The sequence below is a fragment of the Xiphophorus couchianus genome, chromosome 15 (genome assembly GCF_001444195.1).
Source record: "Xiphophorus couchianus chromosome 15, X_couchianus-1.0, whole genome shotgun sequence".
NCBI classification, from domain to species: Eukaryota; Metazoa; Chordata; class Actinopteri; order Cyprinodontiformes; family Poeciliidae; genus Xiphophorus; species Xiphophorus couchianus.
The window spans coordinates 22,644,838-22,655,587 of NC_040242.1; the positions used below are offsets into that span (position 1 = coordinate 22,644,838).

General features: G+C 40.7%; 1 long non-coding RNA gene across 1 annotated transcript; it reads right to left on the minus strand.

Moving 5' to 3' along the window:
• Positions 1-8,312: 8,312 nt before the first annotated feature.
• LOC114158225 (uncharacterized) lies at positions 8,313-10,260 on the minus strand. Its single transcript, XR_003598368.1, has 2 exons — positions 9,353-10,260; positions 8,313-8,657 (listed from the first exon to the last, which is right to left on the minus strand). It is a non-coding gene; the product is annotated as an uncharacterized LOC114158225 (long non-coding RNA).
• Between the last annotated feature and the right edge of the window lie 490 nt (positions 10,261-10,750).

Genomic DNA, 10,750 nt, shown 5'->3' on the forward strand with positions numbered 1-10,750 from the left:
ACTGGGACAGATAAGTTTACATATTTATTAACATTTAAACATTAAAATTCAAATATAAAAGCAGGAACGTGTCTCTCCACACAGTGGTAATATTACTATTAATAATAATAAAAGTAATAGCAGCAATAGAAAATTAAAACTAGAAATATGGGGGAAATTGTGTTACATGGTTTGTAAGTGACCATGAATATACATGAATAACATAGTTGGTGTCTGTTAAAGAACAAAAAGCCCACAATGGTAACAGAAGTAACTTGACACTGACAAAAGTAGTAAAAAATTGTTTACTGACAAACTGATGAAAGTCAGACACTGTTTTTAAATTGTGGCTCAATTAAAATGATGGTAGCTAAAACCTATTAGCATTTTTGTGTCTGTGACTAAAGAGCTGATCCACCTTTTGTCTCATCTCTCCCAGAACCTGTGTGGTAAATTCAGCCTCACTTTTTTATGATTTGCTTTCCTCCTTGGTCATTTCACATCAAGTCCACCTTGACCTTGGAGTTCACCTTTACTTTCTGGACTTGGTTGTTCTGGACTTTTAGTAACCATTCATATCATAATTCTGTTGAATTTGTCAATTTTCTTCCTGCAGTCACAGCCAGGGAGATCGGCTCCAGTCCTGTGGACCTTAAGTTTCAGAATAATCTGTGCAACTGTAGTCACCTTGATCTGTCATTTTCTTATTCTGTTGAACCTCAATTAAAAACAATGTCTGATTTTTATTGGTTAATTTTTAGTAAATTTTCATTTATTACTTTTGTTTGTTTCAAGTTATTTCAGTGACCACAGTGGTCACTGAAATAACTTGTTATAAGTTGTTGGTATCTTATTAACAGAAGATACCAACAACTTTGTCCACCTGTGAATGTTGCGTGTGAATGGACACATAACTGTCCATAAATACAGGAGGTGTGTGTGTAAAGTTATGTAGCTGATATGTAACTCTGGTCAGGAAGACCACCAACATGAGCTCATCTCTGGATCTGCAAACCCTCCTGGGTCTGAAGAGCCATCAGCCACATGATCATAGAGGTCTGGATAGAATAAGAGCAGAAAGGATTATGTGAAAAACTGAGAAACACCACAGGTGATAGCAAAAGAAACACTTAAAATACAACATATAAGACACAATTAAATAATAATATGTTTAGATTTCACATTTCTCCCCAGCTTTGTCAGTTTTTCTGTTTTCCTCATTCATTCAGTTTATTAGAATGTTTTCCTCTTGTCTCATCTTTTATCAGTCTGCCAGTATTCTAAAACAGAGACATAATATCCTCTCAATGTCTTCCAAAAACATTAGAATGTACATATGACATACTAAAAATTTACAATTTAAGAAATAATATTAAATTTGCTTTCTTTGGTGTCTTTGGTTTGGAATTTGGGTCTGCACTGTGGCGCAGGTGGTAGCACTGTTGCCTTGCAGCAAGAAGGTCCGGGGTGTGATTCCTGGCCCGGGGTCTTTCTGCAATGAGTTTGCATGTTCTTCCTGTGCATACGTGGGTTCTCTCCGGGTTCTCCGGCTTCCTCCTACAGTCCAAACACATGACTGTCAGGTTAATTGGTCTCTCTAGATTCTCCCTAGGTGTGAGTGTGTGTGCTTGGTCGTTTGTCCTGTCTGTTTCTGTGTTGCCCTGCGACAGACTGGCGACCTGTCCAAGGTGTACCCCGACTCTCACCCGGAATGGTATCTGGAGAGAGACACCAACACCCTGAGGATGGATGGATGGGTGGGTGGGTGGGTGGCTGGATGGATGGTATTTACTATTGGATGGAACGTTAGCTGGAGATAGACACCAGCAACTCCCAAACCCTCTAAGGGACAAGTGTGTTCAAGACATCGAGTACCTTAGCCAACAAAAGATGACGTTCAAGTCTGAAAATGCTCGACTATGGGAAAGATTGTCTGAACAGGACAAAGAGGAGAAGGAGATCAAGAACCAGGGATCAGTTTCAGCTCTCCGAAACTTCGGTAAGAAGGTAGGTACAGTTTTCCTGACTCTGTACCAAACAGGAACACTCAGGTACTGGGTGTTCCTGTTTGGATTTTCTAATCCGTCTGGTACTTCTGGAAAACTGGCTGAAACTGGTCCCAGGGAAACAGGTCGGTCTACTGATACTGGTTCTAGGGAAACAGGTCGCTATCCTGATACTGGTTCCTGTGCCACCCACTGGATGTGTGGAGAAACAGTTTTCTGCTCCATGTTACACTAAACGTCCGCCAGTAGTGTGCTACTGATCACTAATAGCTACTGATCTAAGGCAGGATTTTTTTCATCCAAAGAAAATGGATCCACAGATCCAACTGTGTTACAACATAGTCACAACATGATATCTTTCTAATGTTGCTATGACAGCGAACAGAAGTGCAGCGGCTTCTTGAGCCCCCAGATTAAGCCCTATTTTAACACCTGTGACCTGCTTTGGGCAAGAGTTCAGCGACAACTTCACGGCTCAAGTACCCCTTACAAAAAAATCCCATGAAAATCACATGTGGTTCCCATTTTCCACATGTGATAAAGTATTTTGTTCTTGTGATTCATAGTTTATTCAACATGGGTTCACATGTGATCACATATTTCTCACATGTGCCTTAGTTTATGTGCCTCTGGCATAACTTAAATAAATGTTAAGTTATGCCAGAGACATAAACTTCAACTTTAAGACAAAGCGACACTTATATTTATGTCAATAGAAATATTTGATAATGTAAAGTATTGTAACGATTTTGTGTTTTAGTTCTGCTGGGGTCCATATGGTTATTTGTATTTGTTATAAGTTGCATTGTGATCCTTTCTGTTAGAGTGTTATGGGCTTTTCCTGTCTGACTCTGCTGGCTCCCACTCTCATGCGATAGGCCTGTCATGTGGGCGGGGGATCGGTGGAGCGGGAGTACCAGGACCGGAAGTGGGGGAGAGTTCAGAGGGGAGTTAGCAACGAAGCTAACGGTTGATTTTGCCCGTTTGTTGGAGACGTGAGCTGCAGCCTCAGGAATAGCAGCTTGTACTTATTTCTAATAAACCCTGTTTGGCGGGACTACATCTCCGGTGTTGGCGTCATTACAGTATATAGTTAACTAAAAAAAATAAGCAACTGGTGTGAAATAAAAGTTTAAAATGCTTTATAAAATAAAATAATACAAAATAAAGGGATTAAGTCTGAGCTATTATATATGTATTTTCAAGCCCAACCCCCACTCTAGAAGATTCTTCATTTCGTGCCGTTGGACAGTTGAGGACGGTTTAAAACATGAGGGGAAAAAAGCAGATAGTTGAGCGCTTTCTTTCTCTTTTTTATGGATAAAGTGGACTTGATGAGTTGGCATTTTTTCCCCGAACAAAAGGTAAGAAATATTTTACTTGTTTTGAATTTACACCGAAATATAAGTCTGGAAAGAAATGCGTACTGATAGTGATGTACCGGTGAACTTTTCCTTAGTACTGCAGTCATGCTAAGCTAGCTAAACGTTAGCTGAACGCTGGCCGATTTTACAGTTCGAAGGCATTATCTTGAGTCCTACAGCTCCCAAAACAAATTAGTGTAGATGCTTCACTACTTAAACTTTACCTCGGCTATTTTTTTAATGGAGGGGACAACAGACGGCAGCTGTTTTTTCAGTCAAAATTAAAGTGGAGGACCGTTATAATAAAACGGCCATTTCTCCCCCCTCCCATGCTCAAGACATGGAGCACGCGTTATGTGTGAGCTTTCTATTATGATGACATTTTTCCAGTTGAAAAATATAAATTGACCTGCTACTGTTTTTAACACTGCGTGATTTTTCTTTTAATTGCCGAGAGAATCATAGTTTTATCAACTGAAGTGTTTTTTGAGCCTGACACAGGATAGTCACCAAACAACGTCAGGTTATGCTGCTTTATATGATATATATGATATGATATATTTAGCAGATCAGAGCACCCCATGTCATTCTGGTCAATTACATACTAATGCAAAGGTAAGACTCTGCAGTGTGTGTGTGCGTGCGTGGGTGTGTATGCGTGTGTGGGCATGTACATGAAATAGTGATGTGTCGGTCGCGAACGATCCGGCTCTAAGAGCCGGCTCTTTGAAGTGAACGATTGGAACCGGCTCCACAATGGAAGCCGTTTTAGGATCCTATTTGGGAGCCGGGTTTTTTTCTACAGTACATCGCTGTCTCTCCGCCTCCCTGTCGTTGTGCTTGTGCTCTGCAAGTGCCAGAGCCGATAGTTTTTCCCCACATCGTTTTTTTTTTTTTGTCCTGCGGTGCCTCGCTGTCTCTCCCCCCCTTCTCCCTCTCCTTGCGCGTTTTGCTCTTCTGTCAGTGCTAGAGCGGAGAGTTTTTTTCCCTCGGTCGGTCCACTGCCCTCATCAAGCGTGTGTTCCACACATCTGACCAATCACACATAGTTTCAATTAATAATGTGGCGGGAAAACACTGAAAAAAAAGTTTATCTACACTTTTTTTGTGGAAACGGCAGGCAGTTGGCCAAGCTGTATAGCGTTCGTCGGCAGGTGTTTATGCACAGACACTCACTCAGCGGTCAAGAAGCACGACAGAAAGAAGGGGAGTCAGTGTGAGAACTGAATAGGTGAAAATAAATGAGTGACAGAAAACAGAGCAAGATTTGGACTCATTTTAATGCTACATCAAGCTCCAGGGCAGAGTGCAGACTGTGCAAAGTCAGCATTTCCTATCGTGCAGGCTCGACAAACAACCTGCACAGCCACATGCGGACATCACACGCGTCTGTATTGCTATAACATTGTTATGCGGCATTTTTACTCATCATAAGTGCTTAACAATGTGAATAATGAAACAAAATATTATAAAATTAGGTTTAAGCTATTAATTAATTAATAATGTCAAAAATATATATGGGGAGCCGTTTGGGAGCCGAAATAGCCGGCTCTCCACAGTAAGAAGAGCCATTAGAGCCACATCTCGAAAAGGAGCCAAAAATCCCATCACTAACATGAAATGTTGTCAAGATCATAAGAGCTTTGTTTTATTAATTTTTACATTTCGTTCAAGGCCAGTGGTCCAGTGAAGCTCAGATGAGGAATGAATGGGGCAACACATCAGAACAACAACTGGACATTTCATGGTAAAAAGAAAAAGGTGGTCCCATTATTTTATAATTGTATATATGTATATGTACAGTATATCACATATTTAAACATGTGGAAATGTGTAATTCATATGTGATTTTACCACGAAACGTTCCAAAATCACATGAATACATGTGCTTTCACATGTGATTCACATCTTTCACACATAAAAATTTGTGTGAACCACATGTGATTTTTTTGTAAGGGCAGCTCGGCCGAACTGATGGCAATTGAAGACAGTTCGGCTGTTGATTTATCACCGAGGCTGAAATTCGCACTTGGGAGACAGCGGCTCCTCGGGACAACGGTCTGGCGCAGCGGGGAACAAGGAGTAACGGTCGAAAGGAAACGTGCCCGGAACGGAAACAGAAGAGGGGGAAGCGGGCGGGTACGTTGGCCCAGCTGAAGGCTAGGAAGCCACTTATTCCGACTCTGTTTCTGGCCAATGTCCACTCACTGGATAACAAAGTAGATTTGTTACATCTGAGACTGAGAGTTACTGCAGAGATGAAGAACTGTGCTGTTCTTTGCCTAGCGGAAACCTAGCTTAACAGCACCATGCCAGACTCAGCCTTCCAGATCAACGGTCTTCAGTTATTCAGAGTGGACCGCGACCAACGGTCAGGAAAACCACGGGGAGGAGGATTCTGTATGTACGTGAATGAAGGTTGGTGTACGAACTGTGGACTAGTTAAAAGCTGCTGCTCTGAGGCGATAGAACTCATGACAGTAAAATTTTTTAAAGATGAAAAGACACATAAAAACACAGGAAACACATGGAGCCAGAGTCAAACAAAAAATAAACAAACACGTCAGCAGGATCGAACAGGGAAGTAAAGGAATTTAAAGGGAGGACCGAGAGTGACAGACCGGGTTGCTGACTAGGAGGTTGCAGGTGTGAGGGGCGAGGAAGAGCACAACATGGTAACTAGAAAGTGAGTCTAAGGCCCACTCCAAATACTCAATGAGTTGTGGACTGAGTCTATGTACACAAGGGTTGTACAAATTTACTTTTCGATCAAGGTCTTGTGGTGCTGCCTTTCAATGGTATCTCCTCTTGATCATCATCTGTTGGGGATGATGATGGTGGTCGTTTACGTTTCCTGGATGATGGTGGTGTCATTTCATTTCTATTTTGAGGAAGTGTCATGTTGTTGTCTAATCTTCTTGCCCACATGCAGAACACCACAGAGGAGACAAATAATCAGTAAAGGTATTTTATTGCTTATTCAGGTAATAGTTGTCTGAAGGAACACAGTACTCCGGAAGCGGCTCTGGGAGAAGGCGGCTCACTACAGGGGCAGTAGTGAGAGATGGTGAGTTCACGGACGTAGGAAAATGGAAACAGGGATTCATTAAAAGGATAGGTCTTACTTGTGGTATTTTCGGTTCTGATCTGGGAGGGACTTTGTGCTGGGTAGGGTTCCGATCTGACAGAGGGGTCTTCTCAACAGTTAGCTCGGATGAGCTAGTCCTGAAGGAGCGGAAGAGGCTGCAGTGGAGGGCGGACATGTAAGTTCTGGCGGTGGGAGACAGAGGAGCGGTTCGACTGCGCGTCGGGGTTCTCAGGAAATGGCTTGGTCCAACTGAAGAACACCAAGTAGGGGCTTGAGCAACCAGTAGGTAGCATCCACGGCGTCACGAGGGGGGTAGGTTCCAGGAAACCGGGGAAAACAAACCTCTCACGGAGGAACTCAGTGTCTGGCTGAAAACACCTGAAGAGGAAAACAACGATAGGAATTACTATGAGGGTTTCTCTAGGAATAAACTAGCTTTCGCTAAGGGGCTCCGACGTCGGAGAACTGGCAGTCAGCTCCTCTTGAACTCCCGAGATGATGAGATACCGGTGCGTATGAGACCAGCACGCCCCGCCAGGAGGAGCAGCCTCTGCCGCTACCTGGTGGAGGAATATTGGAACCACACCAGAAAACCCACAAGGACCCCAGATTCCCAACAGGAAGGGTTTCCACTTCTGATGGTTCTACAAAAATTAGAGTAGCATGTTTTTCATGTTAACATTTACTGTGAATACAACAATTCAGATCTTGTGTTGTACTTAAGGAAAATAAAATAAAGATTTGTTAAAAGAAAAATCAATTTTAGAAATATATTCACACTCTTAAGAGTTAGGACATTCTATAAGAACCTTGATCTTTCCATTTAGTTACAAACAAGTCAACTGTGTGCTTAAGCCAGGTTATACATAATGTGAAGGAAAACTAACAACTTGCTCTAAAATACCTTATATTGTATAGTAACTTTTCAAAAATCTTACCAATAGCAGAAGAGATTTCCTCATCCACAGCATTGTTGTCATCGTTGTTATCAGAGTTTATGTTTTCTGTTTTACCCACAAAAATTGAAGGATTGATTAAATCAGTTTTGCCAGATTTGATGAATCATCTAACAACTGAGCAGTTTTTGTTGTTATTTTGCAGTTAGAACTTTTCTTAGATGAGTGGACAGGTTAGGAGTCTGGTCAAGTTCTGAATTGACCTATTGAAAATACATTTTAACCAATCATTCATAATAATTAACTCATACCCCTCTGAACTGCATTGGAGAAGATGTCTAATTCATTGTGATGTGGAGTTTGGCTCGTTGCGAGCTTGACATTCGTGCGTGTGGAGGAACATTCCTGTCCAAACTTCAAGTGGTGAGACTGCAGCCCGGACAAGGTGATGTTTAGAACAGAGTGAAAACAGCTTTTGGGAAGCGATTTGACCAGCTAAAGTCTCTATAGCCTGTATTAAATGTTCAGTACAGTTTTTAAAGTTGCAAATGATACACAGAAAAAAGGACAGATAAACATACCATCCGGGTCGATCTGAATTTCATCCAAGTTCTTGCCATGAAACTCTGCCAATCTTCCATTTTCTAAGGCCATCAAAACTTTGCTCATCTTGGCAAGTTGTAGGGTCTTCTCTGGAAGCCTGTAGAACTCACGATGAATTTGAATGTCATGCCCCAGAAAGGTTGCCAGTTGATCCATTTCTGTATTAGTCATATTCAAGACAGTTGACAGTGTTGCAGCATGTTTTCGGAGTTTGGTAGACGTCAGCGACCTCGGACACTTGGCGCCACAGGCTCTTGCAAAGTCATGGAGACTGTGTGTATGAGATATGCAACTGTATATGCACACATTCATGTTGGAGTGTGATGAAGAAGCTGTTGTAGCGGTTGTGAAACAGGAAGTTAGGACCACATCGGAATCAGGATTCAGGATAATTTTATTCCTGTTCAAAACAAGAACATTTTAAGCGCAGCAGCTCCTGGGCTTCGGATTCTCCACAAACACCCTCTCCCCAGCGCAGCTTGGCGCGAACTGACAGAAATGCATTAAACAAAACTAAAATTCTCTGACACACAAAGCAATTAAAATAAAACCTAAACAGAAATAATCTGCCCTGCAATTACAATTTTCCACCATAACATAGAAATATACTAAATGCATTAATTTAACATCAGAATAAAATCTGAAACAACCCACATACTTGTTCAAAACAAGAACATTTTAAGCGCAGCAGCTCCTGGGCTTCGGATTCTCCACAAACACCCTAACCAACCAAAAGAAAAAAAATAACCACGTTGATACAGAAAACTTGATGTGGGAGACAAATGCCCAGCATAGTGCTGCGCTAAACATGAATATATGTGAGTTTACAACATATTTTTAGAACGTGTAGGAGCTATTTCTCCATTATTTTCAGTTAAAGTTTAGAATGTAGATTATTTAGTTTATTTTTTTGTTTTGTAGTTGATTTATAATTAGAATGTTTATTTTGTTTCTAAATAAGTTTTTGGTTAGTAATTCACTTAATTGGTTAATTGATTTCAGTTTGGGAAGTGGGTGTGTTTCACAGTATAAATACGTAGAGTTTAGATGAGTCTTGAGGCATATGGGTGGTCTTATGGTTTTTTACCTGTCTGTCATCAGTCAGTCAGTTTTATCAGTGAGAACAGGTGCAGGAGTTAGGGTAGGTTTATCCGAAGCCTGTAACTTGTTTTTAGCCAAAAAACTGAATAAAGTAAACAAAGAGCTGCATTTTGACTGTTTGACCTTTTGTTTGGACTGCGTAAACCAGAACCCATGATGCCCAGTATTGACTGTTTGAGTTTATTTCATTTTGCTTTGATCACTTTTGAGATTTGAATTTTTTCGATTTTGGAATTAAGTTTTTGGGACAAATAGTCAATACGGAACGTTTTCAATATTTTAATACTCAAATGAAAGACAACTCTGTACACTTACCTCTCCCCAGCGCAGCTTGGCGCGAACTGAGGAGGGCAGCGGGAACACACAGGATGTAGCGCACAAACAGGAAGTAAGAAAATAAAAGCTTCCCCACCAAAACAAAATACAATTAAAAAAACAAAGGAAAACCAATATTCATAGATGAGGATGGCTTTTTACACACTAGGGACCAAAAATGAAAGCAAGATAAAACAGAAATAATATATTACAGACATGTCAATTCAAAGAAAATTAGTTTTGAGAAGGTTCATAAAGGAAAATAAAATAAATAAATAAAATTAATTCTGCTACATAATTACATTACATGCTACACTGTGATAAAGGCAAGAAGAAACTGTTCAAAGAGTCTGGAGAAGCTTTCTTTGGTTTCCCACACTGTTAAAAGTCATGCCCTCGATTAGTTATTGTAGCGTTTTTCTATAAGTTACTTCCAATTAACATAATGAGTTATGTAATTTCAACTTAATTTCCTGAGTTATTGGCATTTCAACTCGAGGATGTGAGCCAGTTCAGTGGAACATAAATTTAAATGTGTGAACATACCTTGACAATCTGAGTTTTAAAATGGTAACCGGATCTTATAAAAACTGATCACCACTGGCAATATTAATGCGAGATATAAATAGTGCCGGAAATTCGCTCTTTATCAGATAAGGGACTAAATATGATGTAAGATTTAGTCAGACTTTATAAAGTTCTCCATCCCAGTTAGAATTGCATATTAAATGAAGAAGAGGAACACCACCTGACCAGATTAAGGACGTCGAAAGCAAAGTCGCAGATGAATACCATTATTTCCAATACCTCCGTCCCAAAGGCGTTCAAATTCGGCGGGACATTTTTTCGAAATGCGAAGCAAGCTGGAGTCATAGAGAAGTAAGGTAAGCTGCATTTGTCGTTTTTTGATAATGACATCCATTTTTAAAATATGTTAAGAGCTAAAAGTTTGTGTCCCTGTTACATGTTTAAACACAAGACCTAAAACAACAGCTTGCTAATTGTCGAGGGCAGGAGTTAGTTAATGCAGAAGAGCCTAGCTAAACGCAGTATGCTACTCGGTTGCGCTTATAGAACTTTTCTTAAGAGAAAATACAAGCATCTACCACGATTTTTGTATTGTACACGTCCTCAGAAACACATATGTGGCGCTTGGTCAAAGTTTTGCATCGACGTGCTGACTGCAGGTGAATTAGCCGCTTCGGGAGAGGCTGTGCGTCAGTAATTAGTGGTGTTTCTTGTCAATTATTAGTCGTGTCCTTTGTTTCATGTGTTCCTGCGCACCTGTGTCCCGTTTCTGGTTGCCGGTGACAAATGCAATTTCACTGTTAAAGAAATTATATGTATACTTACATATATATGGGCATATACAGTACTTACTCGTAGGCCTGTCGTGAT